Raw genomic sequence first — 12,413 nt, forward strand, 5'->3', positions numbered from 1 at the left:
ATTCAAGTTAGTTAAGTTATCATAGCTAGCTAAATAATTATGTAACTCAGTTTTATTGAAATATTAATCATAGAACAATAAATTACGGTCACCAGCTAATACTTGAGCTGAAATTATGACTCTGTATTCGCTTGGTTGCAGATAATATTACGTGACAGTTATTGAGATGTATATAGGCAGCAACATTAAACGTACAAGTGGAAGCAGAATGAAAATGCCACTATAAGAAGTCAACGATTAATTACTATTTCCTGTATAATAACATGAATTAAAGTTAATTATTTTTATAATAAACAATTTATAATCGGAGAAAACAAAACTCACGAACTACTAGCAACATGTAACGCAGTACGGACTAAGCAACTTTATCCAAAAATGATGTTTTAAAGATTTTGTGAAGCAGTACTTGCAATTATTCCATATTTCAAGCTAGATTTTGTAGCAGTTACGCTCACCATGATTTTACAAATTGCAGCAATAACTACAAATATCTCCGAAATTACGATCGCCAAGATTGCATAATACATAAAACGAAACACATGAAACATAATGATTTTTCTTTAAATGTTGAAATTCATTACACCTAACCAGTTCATGTTAATATGCACGAAATATTTTTTCTCACGTCATTTTAGTACATAGTTAAAGTGCCACAATGAACCATAAATTACTGTTTATTATCACTGCACTTTTATTCTTGAATATGTTAAATTTAAGCTTCAATGGCAAATGCATTTAAGTTCTCTCAGCTCTAGTAATACGTAAAATTTCGCCCGGAAATAATTGTGATACGAAAGCATCCTACTGATGGTTGATGACGTGCGTAAAAAATTAACACTAAATGCTAATAATAGTTTTCCAGAGGTTAATATAATGTTCTAAATTAATGAATCTACGAGACTGGCAAGTATATTACAAAAGTACACTGCTAAGTGGTACAGTCTTACTTTATTGTGGATTCCGTGACAATGATAATTGCCGACATGCTGTTCTTTTCATTTGTATTAAATTTGGCCACACAGTACACTTCTTCCATTATCCCGTGTGAAAACTCGTCTTTATTAACAGTGTACTGTGACCCAGACACATGCTCGCTCGCTAAACATTTACAATGCCTTCCTGCACTTTGGATACCATACAGACAATACACGCAATCCGCGTCCAACCACTGTTCATTTGCAACTCGCTCTGCTAGTCTGCGCGCGCTCGCACCTCAACAATGTTAACTCTTAACAGTGTCTTTGGATTCTATAGAATGCAAGATCGCTGACGTCGCCAGAGTTTTTACTGCAGGAATTTAAAATATTGTTTTTGAATAGTCTCTCACAAATTTATGTTACAGTTCTTCAATTCATAATCGTTGCCAGTAAAATAATAAAACATGTACGTTTCCATTCTTAAAATTCACAGTGTATCCCAGTTCTGTTAGGACAGTGGCTAAGAAAAGTAGAATCCATGGACTATGTTAACAAAATCATTATATTTTTGGAAAATAGTCTCGCCCTGAATCAATACACAGTTAACATCTTTTTGAAACTGTTTTGAAACAGACACTGTAGTCCTTTTTTCGAGTTGCATTTAGTGCTGCAGTGTAATTTTCTTAGATGTCCTCAACTGCATCGTAATTGCGTCCTTTCACTTCCAGCTTCAATTTGGGGAGCGAGAAGCCAGTTTGGGCCAAGGCCGGCGGATACGGTAGGCGAGGCAGGACTGTGATCCATTTGCTGGCCAAAATCTCGCACACAGTCTTCGCTTTATGGGCTATATCATTTTCGTGGAGGAGCGACCAGGAATTTGCTTCTAGGTATTCGGGTCGAATTCGATGAATTCCTGCGCACAAAAGTTGGAGGACTCAGAAAAATTGATGCTGCCCCGCTGCTCCATCGCCGGTTTCCGAACAGCATCAGACGCGCACATTGTCATATTTACGCTCACAAGGGAACCTCCCCCTCGCACCCCCCTCAGATTTAGTTATAAGTTGGCACAGTGGATAGGCCTTGAAAAACTGAACACAAATCAATCGAGAAAACAGAAAGAAGTTGTGTGAAACTATGAAAAAAATAAGCAAAATATACAAACTAAGTAGTCCATGCGCAAGGTAGGCAATATGTAGGGTAATCTGAGCTCAGTAGCGCCTTGGTCCCGTGGTTAGCGTGAGCAGCTGCGGAACGAGAGGTCCTTGGTTCAAGTCTACCCTCGAGTTAAAAGTTTAATATTTTATTTTTAGACAATTATCAAAGTTCAAGCACTCACACTTAATCAACTTCGCTCTCCAAAATTCCAGGACATGTTCAGATTTTCTTGGACATATGCAGCATTTGACGGTCTACACACGGTAAAATTTGAAAACGTTAAAAACATATATTTTGACAGAGCACAGGGAAAACTGTGCGACTGTGAAACTGTTGCATTCATTTGTTGCAGTTTATTTGACAAACTCTTATGTTCTCATCACTTTTTTGGGAGTGATTATCACATCCAGAAGAAAACCTAAATCGGGCAAGGTAGAAGAATCTTTTTACCCATTCGCCAAGTGTACAAGTTAGGTGGGTCGACAACATATTCCTGTCATGTGACGCACATGCCGTCACCAGTGTCGTATAGAATATATCAGACGTGTTTTCCTGTGGAGGAATCGGTTGACCTATGACCTTGCGATCAAATGTTTTCGGTTCCCATTGGAGAGGCACGTCCTTTCGTCTACTAATCGCACGGTCTTGCGGTGCGGTCGCAAAACACAGACACTAAACTTATTACAGTGAACAGAGACGTCATTGAACGAACGGACAGGTCATAACTTTGCGAAAATAGGGAAGACTTGAACCAAGGACCTCTCGTTCCGCAGCTGCTCACGCTAACCACGGGACCACGGCGCTCCTGAGCTCACATTATCCTTCATGTTGCCTATCTTGCTTATGGGCTACTCATTTTGTATATTTTTCTTATTTTTTTCATAGTTCCACACAACTTCTTCCTGTTTTCTCGGTTTATCTGTGTTCAGTTTTTCAAGGCCTATCCACTGTGCCAACTTACAACTAAATCTGAAGGGGGTGCGATGGGGAGGTTCCCTTGTCAGTACACTTGCTGCAGTGACACGGCTGTTGTTGAAGCTTCAAGGATCGTAACGCTACAGCTCGCCACGAGATAGCATTGCAGTTTGGAATTTCACGCAAGCCGTCCTTACGGAACTGGGAAACGTTATATAATATCAAGACCGCAAAATGAAATGAAGTGATAAGTATGAGCACAGTGTAATAAGTTATGAACATGGTTCATTCAGTTACTTTCTAAAGAATTCCAGCAACATGTTTTGTGTTCTCGTATTATGACGTTCTTAGATAATACAAATCTCCTTCATCATAACCAACATGGATTCCGCAAACAGAGATCATGTGAAACTCAGCTCGCCCTATTTGCCCAAGAAATTCACAGTGCCGTAGACACTGGCGAGCAGATTGATGCCGTATTCCTGGACTTCAGGAAGGCATTTGATACGGTTCCGCACTTACATTTAGTGAAAAAAATACGAGCTTACGGAATATCGGACCAGGTTTGTGATTGGATTCAGGATTTCCTAGAAGAAAGAACACAACATGTCATTCTTAACGGTTCAAAATCTGCAGATGTAGAGGTAATTTCGGGAGTACCGCAAGGAAGCGTGATAGGACCTTTATTGTTTACAATATACATAAATGACTTAGTTGACAACATCGGTAGCTCCGTGAGGCTATTTGCAGATGACACGGTTGTCTACAAGAAAGTAGCAACATCAGAAGACTCGTACGTACTCCAGGAAGACCTGCAGAGGATTAATGCATGGTGCGACAGCTGGCAGCTTTCCCTAAACGTAGATAAATGTAATATAATGCGCATACATAGGGGCAGAAATCCATTCCAGTACGATTATGCCATAGGTGGTAAATCATTGGAAGCGGTAACGACCGTAAAATACTTAGGAGTTACTATCCGGAGCGATCTGAAGTGGAATGATCACATAAAACAAATAGTGGGAAAAGCAGGCGCCAGGTTGAGATTCATAGGAAGAATTCTAAGAAAATGTGACTCATCGACGAAAGAAGTAGCTTACAAAACGCTTGTTCGTCCGATTCTTGAGTATTGCTCATCAGTATGGGACCCTTACCAGGTTGGATTAATAGAAGAGATAGACATGATCCAGCGAAAAGCAGCGCGATTCGTCATGGGGACATTTAGTCAGCGCGAGAGCGTTACGGAGATGCTGAACAAGCTCCAGTGGCGGACACTTCAAGAAAGGCGTTACGCAATACGGAGAGGTTTATTATCGAAATTACGAGAGAGCACATTCCGGGAAGAGATGGGCAACATATTACTACCGCCCACATATATCTCGCGTAATGATCACAACGAAGAGATCCGAGAAATTAGAGCAAATACGGAGACTTACAAGCAGTCGTTCTTCCCACGCACAATTCGTGAATGGAACAGGGAAGGGGGGATCAGATAGTGGTACAATAAGTACCCTCCGCCACACACCGTAAGGTGGCTCGCGGAGTATAGATGTAGATGTAGATGTAGATAATTTTTTAAACAGAAAAGTATTTTTTCTATCGTGTAGCTGATGTATTTAAACGAACTGTGTACTAATCATTTTAATTCAGTCACTTAACCACCGAGTCACCGAGTTAGGAAGCTAAAAGTATCTCAAATTTCAGGTGTCCGGAGGCTGTGGTCCTCAAGAATGTCCCGTGTGGTCACCCAGTTTAACACGAGAAGACTGCTTTTTGTAGGGATATCTAAAGAATCGCGTTTGTGCCTCTGAATGCAAAACTCCAGATGAATTCGAACGACGCTCCGTGACAGCAGCAGCTACACACCTCCCCTGCTGGTCATTTAGAAACAGCGTTTAGCAGTGCATTCATCAGAACAGGCACTCTTTAAAGCACCTCAATTTCATCAAAATTCCACCACCACAACATCCGTCTGAACACAGCCAGTTATGTACAGCATGTTGCATCAGCCCTTAAAACTCTGAATGTTTCTAGATCCCTATCTAAATACAACAGAAATTCCTTTTAAATTAGTTTTTACACGTGTAGTTGGTTTAAATACATCAGCCACATACTTGAAAAAATAATGTTCTATTTTAAAAAGATTAGAAACCGTTGCTGTAACTCTCTGTTCGTAACTACGCAGAAAGAGTAACGTTTCTTTCGTCTATCTATTCAAAAGTTGCAGAGAAAAGCACCTTATCTGAAACACTTTGCGTATCACCTATGTATCGTCTGAAAAGACTCGCATGTCTTTTTCTTTATTAACCATACTGAAATTTAAGAGAGTGTTTACCTGATGCACGTAGCTCTTATTTACAAACCAGTAGTGCGAAATTCATTTCATTGTTTCATAAGACATTAATAGCGGCTGTCGACACACTAACCTCGAAGTACGTGTTGGCAAGCGTGTGACGAGCGCTCATGGAAACTTATGATGGTGGAACAGATGTTTTACTTAACAACTGACATAACAGTGTTTTCCTTTCCATCACTGAAAAAATATTAAGTTTTTACGTAAGAGCACCCTCAAATACTAGGTGTAAACTGAATTTCGGCGAGCAATATTTCGTTAAGAGGGGAAAGGCACACAAACGCGAAGTAAATAATTTACAACAGAGTTTTCATTTTCTGCTTTTGCCGCATCAGAGCGTTTCTACTATAGGCATTCAATGTATTCTGCAGGTTATGAATCTAAGAAAACAGAAAAATAACGGAAAATAAAACAGTCAGCTTCCAAGCTAACATAGACGATACACTACAGCTCTAGCTGTCACCACAATCTAGATTCAATATTCAACTTCGCCAAACCACAACAACACTGTCTCCTTCTAATCTAACCTCGGTCTATGCTATAGATTTTTTCCGTCAGTGTATTTGCTTTGTTTCTTCTGTTCTTTTTCTGTTGATGACTGCTTAGCAACTGAATCTGATCAACGCTGTTACCAATTTTTACGGTCAAGGCAACTTCAATCAAATGTTTCCTTGCCAATAAAAATTACTTTACTGATTGACCTACAGATGTTTACTATTTTTGTTCATCAAATCGTGTGCATTTACCATTGCAGGTGAAGCACTTGTGGACGTTCGGAAGTTGAATTCTCGCCCTAATCTACAACTTGTTTGCTTAGAATTTAATACATTTGTGTGTGTAAGAGATGTTCAGTCATTATGACTGCTGACGAAGTCTATTTATTGTTATTCGCTGCAAACAGTTCGAATTTCCATTTTTCACTCCACCGCTTAGTGCTTTTTCACATTAATTACCAGTCGTCTAGAGTAATTCTTAATTGTGTCGACATGTGACCTGTTTATCTAAATATTAACTTCTTTATTATTTAATTGTTCGAACTTATTGTTTCACGAAAAAATAATCCAAGATTAACGTTTACACAATGCAGCTTTCCGAGTTCAGATTGATCAGAGTTCATTTTTCGTGCTAATCTAAGATCAAATGTTTTATGCAGTCGGCCGTAAGCACACTGTTCAAATTCACAACAGAAAATTTCACTTTCGACCGCAAGCTGTCCGCCACTGTGACAGCGTTTCACTTTACTGTGCGTTGATGATAATATCGGAAACGCTTTCTAACTAGGAACATTGTCAACAATATGACGAAGAGGACGTTTATGGAAATTGTTTTCCTATGAAAATAAAAGGAAAAAACTGCGCAACACCTACGAACAAGCGGGAGATATAAATAGCAGCACCGAACAATAAGCAACGACTCGAATATTGCCAGTTGGACAGAATTTGTCACGATGTCCCTAAAGAGGACACCCAATAAGTCTAGCAATTAATGCCAAGCGAATAATCGCTTGCATAAGGGCCAGTAGTGGACCAACACGTCATTGGCTTGATCAACTGGTGAAGCTCTGTCTGTTAAATAAATCATCCAATTTTTCTGAAATTGTACTCGTTTGTTTGTCTGTACATGTACCTGTTTCCGTCCCCTTCGAATAATTCCTTTGATCTTACTTTTTTATGACTTTTCCCGATCTATTAGAATGACTGCTTAAACGCCTCTGTGTGCGCTGTAATTAGCCTAACCTTGTCTTCACGATCTCCACTGTAGCGATTCGTTGGGGATGTAATAAAATATTGCTGTATTCATCACTTAAGGCTGGTTTTGGAGACTTTCTTAGTAGGTTTTCAAGGGATAATTTGTGCCTGTCTTCAAGCATCTGCTGCTTCAGTTCTTTCAGCTTCTTTGTGACACTCTCAAATGGATAGGACAAAAGTGTGACTATTCTTGGTTCCCTTCATTGTATCTGTTCCACATCCCTTGTTAGAGGTGTTGCTATGGGTACCACACGCTAAAACATTATTCTACGATGGGTCAAACCATTGGTTTGTACACAGTCACGCAGAAAGTGAAATAACATCTAACACAGTATTGTAAGACAAGACAGGAACTACAAAATAATTCCAAAGAAGTACGAACGTGACCCAAATCGATAAAGTGATAAATAATGTTTGTGCTTAAGTAAATGGTCTTTCTTGGTTCTTGTCTGCGAAAAAAAATCATTATTTTGGTAAAATCAATACGTCGTCCTCATTCATTTTCTACAGATTCCTTCTTACCTTCATCTATACTCTGTGGATCACTATAATATGCGTGTAAGAGGATATTTCTTACGGAATCACACATCACAGCTCAGTTTGTCTTCCATGTACAGACGTGACGTGGGCAGAATCACTAATTGTTGACCCCCGTGCGCGCTTATTTGCATTATTTTAAATGCTGCTTTCTATGAGATGGATTCGTAGCTGGCTGAAGAATAGTTGCAGTTTATGCAACGAAGACAGGTCTCTGGCAGTATTTCAAGCACGTTCTTGCAAGATGTACTGCATGTTGACGTGAGTTCTGCCAACTATTATAATTCAACATAATATGATGTTTCACAGAAATATCATAAGGGTATGTCGATGAAAAATTTGAGTGCTTCATTTTAGATACAATTGCCGCTGGCTCACAGGCGGTATGTATGTAAAGACGTAGTAGGTAACGTCGAAAGTTCCTCGACGGTTTCCGTGGATGACGGTGGACAGAGAAAACCAGCAGCGCTAGAAAACTATAGCGAACTGCAGGAAAACCAGTAGAGGAACGACGCTTAGTGCACATGTCCCTCAACAGAGACTGATATAAAGCATTGCTAGTGTACAGGGTGGTCAGAAAGAGTCTAAAAAGCTTGTAAGGATTTGGCAGTATAGGTTGTGCTAAGAAATAATTATGAAAAAAAAACAATTCGATACGTTGCGTCATTTCCGATTTAATTCGCATTGATGTTAGCCCCAGGTCGTTGCGAACGCAAATTCAAGAGCTCTGCCAGAGACGGAATCGCCAAACAGGTTGTTTGTTTGCTTTCCTAACCAAAATTAGACATGGAACGGTAGTAAGGATTTAACAGGAGATAACGGTTGAGCAGTGCTGTGCGCAGTCATCTATGGTATGAGAATAACCGACACTAACTGTGTTAAGTAGGTTGCTTCAATTTGCGCAAGAAACGACCTGACTGTATATATATATATATATATATATATATATATATATATATATATACTCCTGGAAATGGAAAAAAGAACACATTGACACCGGTGTGTCAGACCCACCATACTTGCTCCGGACACTGCGAGAGGGCTGTACAAGCAATGATCACACGCACGGCACAGCGGACACACCAGGAACCGCGGTGTTGGCCGTCGAATGGCGCTAGCTGCGCAGCATTTGTGCACCGCCGCCGTCAGTGTCAGCCAGTTTGCTGTGGCATACGGAGCTCCATCGCAGTCTTTAACACTGGTAGCATGCCGCGACAGCGTGGACGTGAACCGTATGTGCAGTTGACGGACTTTGAGCGAGGGCGTATAGTGGGCATGCGGGAGGCCGGGTGGACGTACCGCCGAATTGCTCAACACGTGGGGCGTGAGGTCTCCACAGTACATCGATGTTGTCGCCAGTGGTCGGCGGAAGGTGCACGTGCCCGTCGACCTGGGACCGGACCGCAGCGACGCACGGATGCACGCCAAGACCGTAGGATCCTACGCAGTGCCGTAGGGGACCGCACCGCCACTTCCCAGCAAATTAGGGACACTGTTGCTCCTGGGGTATCGGCGAGGACCATTCGCAACCGTCTCCATGAAGCTGGGCTACGGTCCCGCACACCGTTAGGCCGTCTTCCGCTCACGCCCCAACATCGTGCAGCCCGCCTCCAGTGGTGTCGCGACAGGCGTGAATGGAGGGACGAATGGAGACGTGTCGTCTTCAGCGATGAGAGTCGCTTCTGCCTTGGTGCCAATGATGGTCGTATGCGTGTTTGTCGCCGTGCAGGTGAGCGCCACAATCAGGACTGCATACGACCGAGGCACACAGGGCCAACACCCGGCATCATGGTGTGGAGAGCGATCTCCTAAACTGGCCGTACACCACTGGTGATCGTCGAGGGGACACTGAATAGTGCACGGTACATCCAAACCGTCATCGAACCCATCGTTCTACCATTCCTAGACCGGCAAGGGAACTTGCTGTTCCAACAGGACAATGCACGTCCGCATGTATCCCGTGCCACCCAACGTGCTGTAGAAGGTGTAAGTCAACAACCTTGGCCAGCAAGATCTCCGTATCTGTCCCCCATTGAGCATGTTTGGGACTGGATGAAGCGTCGTCTCACGCGGTCTGCACGTCAAGCACGAACGCTGGTCCAACTGAGGCGCCAGGTGGAAATGGCATGGCAAGCCGTTCCACAGGACTACATCCAGCATCTCTACGATCGTCTCCATGGGAGAATAGCAGCCTGCATTGCTGCGAAAGGTGGATATACACTGTACTAGTGCCGACATTGTGCATGCTCTGTTGCCTATGTCTATGTGCCTGTGGTTCTGTCAGTGTGATCATGTGATGTATCTGACCCCAGGAATGTGTCAATAAAGTTTCCCCTTCCTGGGACAATGAATTCACGGTGATCTGATTTCAATTTCCAGGAGTGTATATATATATATATATATATACCTCTGAAGGACATCCAGAAACTTCTTGAATTACATAACTAAGGAATCTGTGCCAGAATGATGGATTTTAATAAATTTTTCCATTTTCCTGTCCATTTTAATTTTTGCTTATTTTATTTTTTCTTCGTCGTGTTTGTCCTCTGGGGTCCTGGAGCATTGCAGAGGTTCCCCATTCTAAGTACACCATGCTGTTATCGTTCGATATTGTCCTTAATTTTGGAGTAAGTAACTCCGTCTAAGGCGAAACAACAAATCACGACGTTATCAACAATACACGAGGCCTTGCTGCGGCCGACGCCGTTGCTTAGCATCAGTTTGAGTAGAAGCGCTTGACCAGCGACATGAATGTGTCTCTCTCCAGTCTGCAAAAGTTAAGAAAACCGAGAAATACAGTAAGAGCAGTTAACGGCGATAACAGTGAGAAGGTAAGCTGTCGACAAACATCTGACTACTGTCAATCCGCAGCACTCAGAACTCATTCCTTAAATTGGTTGCTCCTTTCTGCGGACGCACAACATAAATTCTCGCAGTCTTATATGTGTATATGATGTCGAGATGTTTTACAAGATAATTATATCAGGGTACTTTTATTCTGCAAAATAGTTATCCGGATTGTTTATCACGGTTATTCTGAAGCATTTTGTGTATGAATATAATAAATCTTGCAATTACGGGAAAATACGTTTTACACGTTCTCCTACGAAATTTCAGTGGATTCATACATACAGATAATGTTCAACAAGTCGAGTGTACCATCGCGGTTTCTTGAAACACATGTTCTCTATCGATATACCATAAAAATTGGTACTTTTTAAAATAGTGAAACTTTATAGGCACATCTTATATCTCTAGATGGCATTTTATTTCAGACAATTTATTTTCCCTTAAGTAACAGGCGTCTAAAAGACGTTTATATTACCGGAATGAAACATATTTTAAAATTACTGTTTCTGCTGACATATAAGTATATAAACTGTATCAGTTTGATTGTGTCTGTGCCAGCGCAGCTAGTACGCTGGATCCTAGAGGGGTGTGCCCGCCAATATTTACGTGGCTTGTTGTCTCCCTGGTACTGGAAAGGTAAACGTTGCTGTAATTCGAGGAACAAATATTTTGAATGTCTAGTATATTTGGTGCCCCGCATCTTTTAGAAATTATAATTGTGTCACATTAATAATTAATTGTAGGCAACGGCCCTGCCACAGTGGATACACCGGTTCCCGTGAGATCACCGAAGTTAAGCGCTGTCGGGCGTGGTCGGCACCTGGATGGGTGACCATCCAGGCCGCCATGCGCTGTTGCTATTTTTCGGGGTGCACTCAGCCTCGTGATGCCAATTGAGGAGCTACTCGACCGAATAGTAGCGGCTTCGATCAAGAATATCATCATAACGACCGGTAGAGCGGTGTGCTGACCCCACGCCCCTCCTATCCGCGTCCCCCACGGAGGATGACACGGCAGTCGGATGGTCCCGGTAGGCCACTCGTGGCCTGAAGACGGAGTGCTTTCATAATTAATTGTAAGACATAAGCTTATAACAAGCAGCTAATTATTAATATAACATATTTACAATATTTTGAATCGTCTCGCCACCAACTTAGCGAGTTAACGATACTATGCTTAATACATATGACATTATAGGCGTAACTGTTGATTCCGTACTTCAATTGCAGTACATTCGAGTTTGTGTCCTAGGGATCGCATCTTTGCCTAGTAATGAAAACGTTGTCGGCCCCGAGTTCAAACTCAACTGCTTTTTAAATTTTGAACAAAAATCTTCAGAAACGGTGGGCGAAGACTCCCGGTATAAGGTGTCACCCTCGTTCTATCAACGGTCTTGTCAAAGGGCGGAGGAGCGGACAGAGTTTCAGAGTGTTGGCCTTGGGAAGAACAGGAATTACGGGAATGAGGATACAGAAGGCAATGGAACCGTTGCACTAAACACACACACAATTTCTACCCGCTTGTGGACTTGTAACAGAAAGGTGTTATGATGATCTCTCCGTAGGCAAAAGATTCCAAATTAGTCTTCTACTCAGATCTCCGGAAGGGGACTGCCGAGTGCGAAGTAACCATGAAAAATATTGAATAACCCACAAAAGGTTAACATACTACAAGTCAGAACGTTGAATGTAAGAATTTTGATCGCTGTAGGGAAGCTATAAGAACTGAAAAGAGAAGTGCTACGGCTAAGTCTGGATGTATCGAGGGTCACTGAAGTGAAATGGGAAGAAGATACGAATCTCTGGTCAGACGAATATAGGGTAATATCATCAGTAGCAGAAAATGGTGTAACTCGTGTAGGATTCGTTATGAATAGGGAAGCAGGGCAGAGAGTGAGTTACTGGGACAGTTCAGTGATAGAACTGTTCTCATCAGTAT

General features: G+C 41.8%; 1 pseudogene; it reads left to right on the forward strand.

Annotated features, from left to right (window-relative positions):
• The first annotated feature begins 11,217 nt into the window (after positions 1–11,217).
• LOC126105608 (5S ribosomal RNA) lies at positions 11,218–11,335 on the forward strand (annotated as a pseudogene).
• Positions 11,336–12,413: the final 1,078 nt, after the last annotated feature.

This window comes from Schistocerca cancellata, chromosome 1, assembly GCF_023864275.1.
Source record: "Schistocerca cancellata isolate TAMUIC-IGC-003103 chromosome 1, iqSchCanc2.1, whole genome shotgun sequence".
Classification (NCBI taxonomy): Eukaryota; Metazoa; Arthropoda; class Insecta; order Orthoptera; family Acrididae; genus Schistocerca; species Schistocerca cancellata.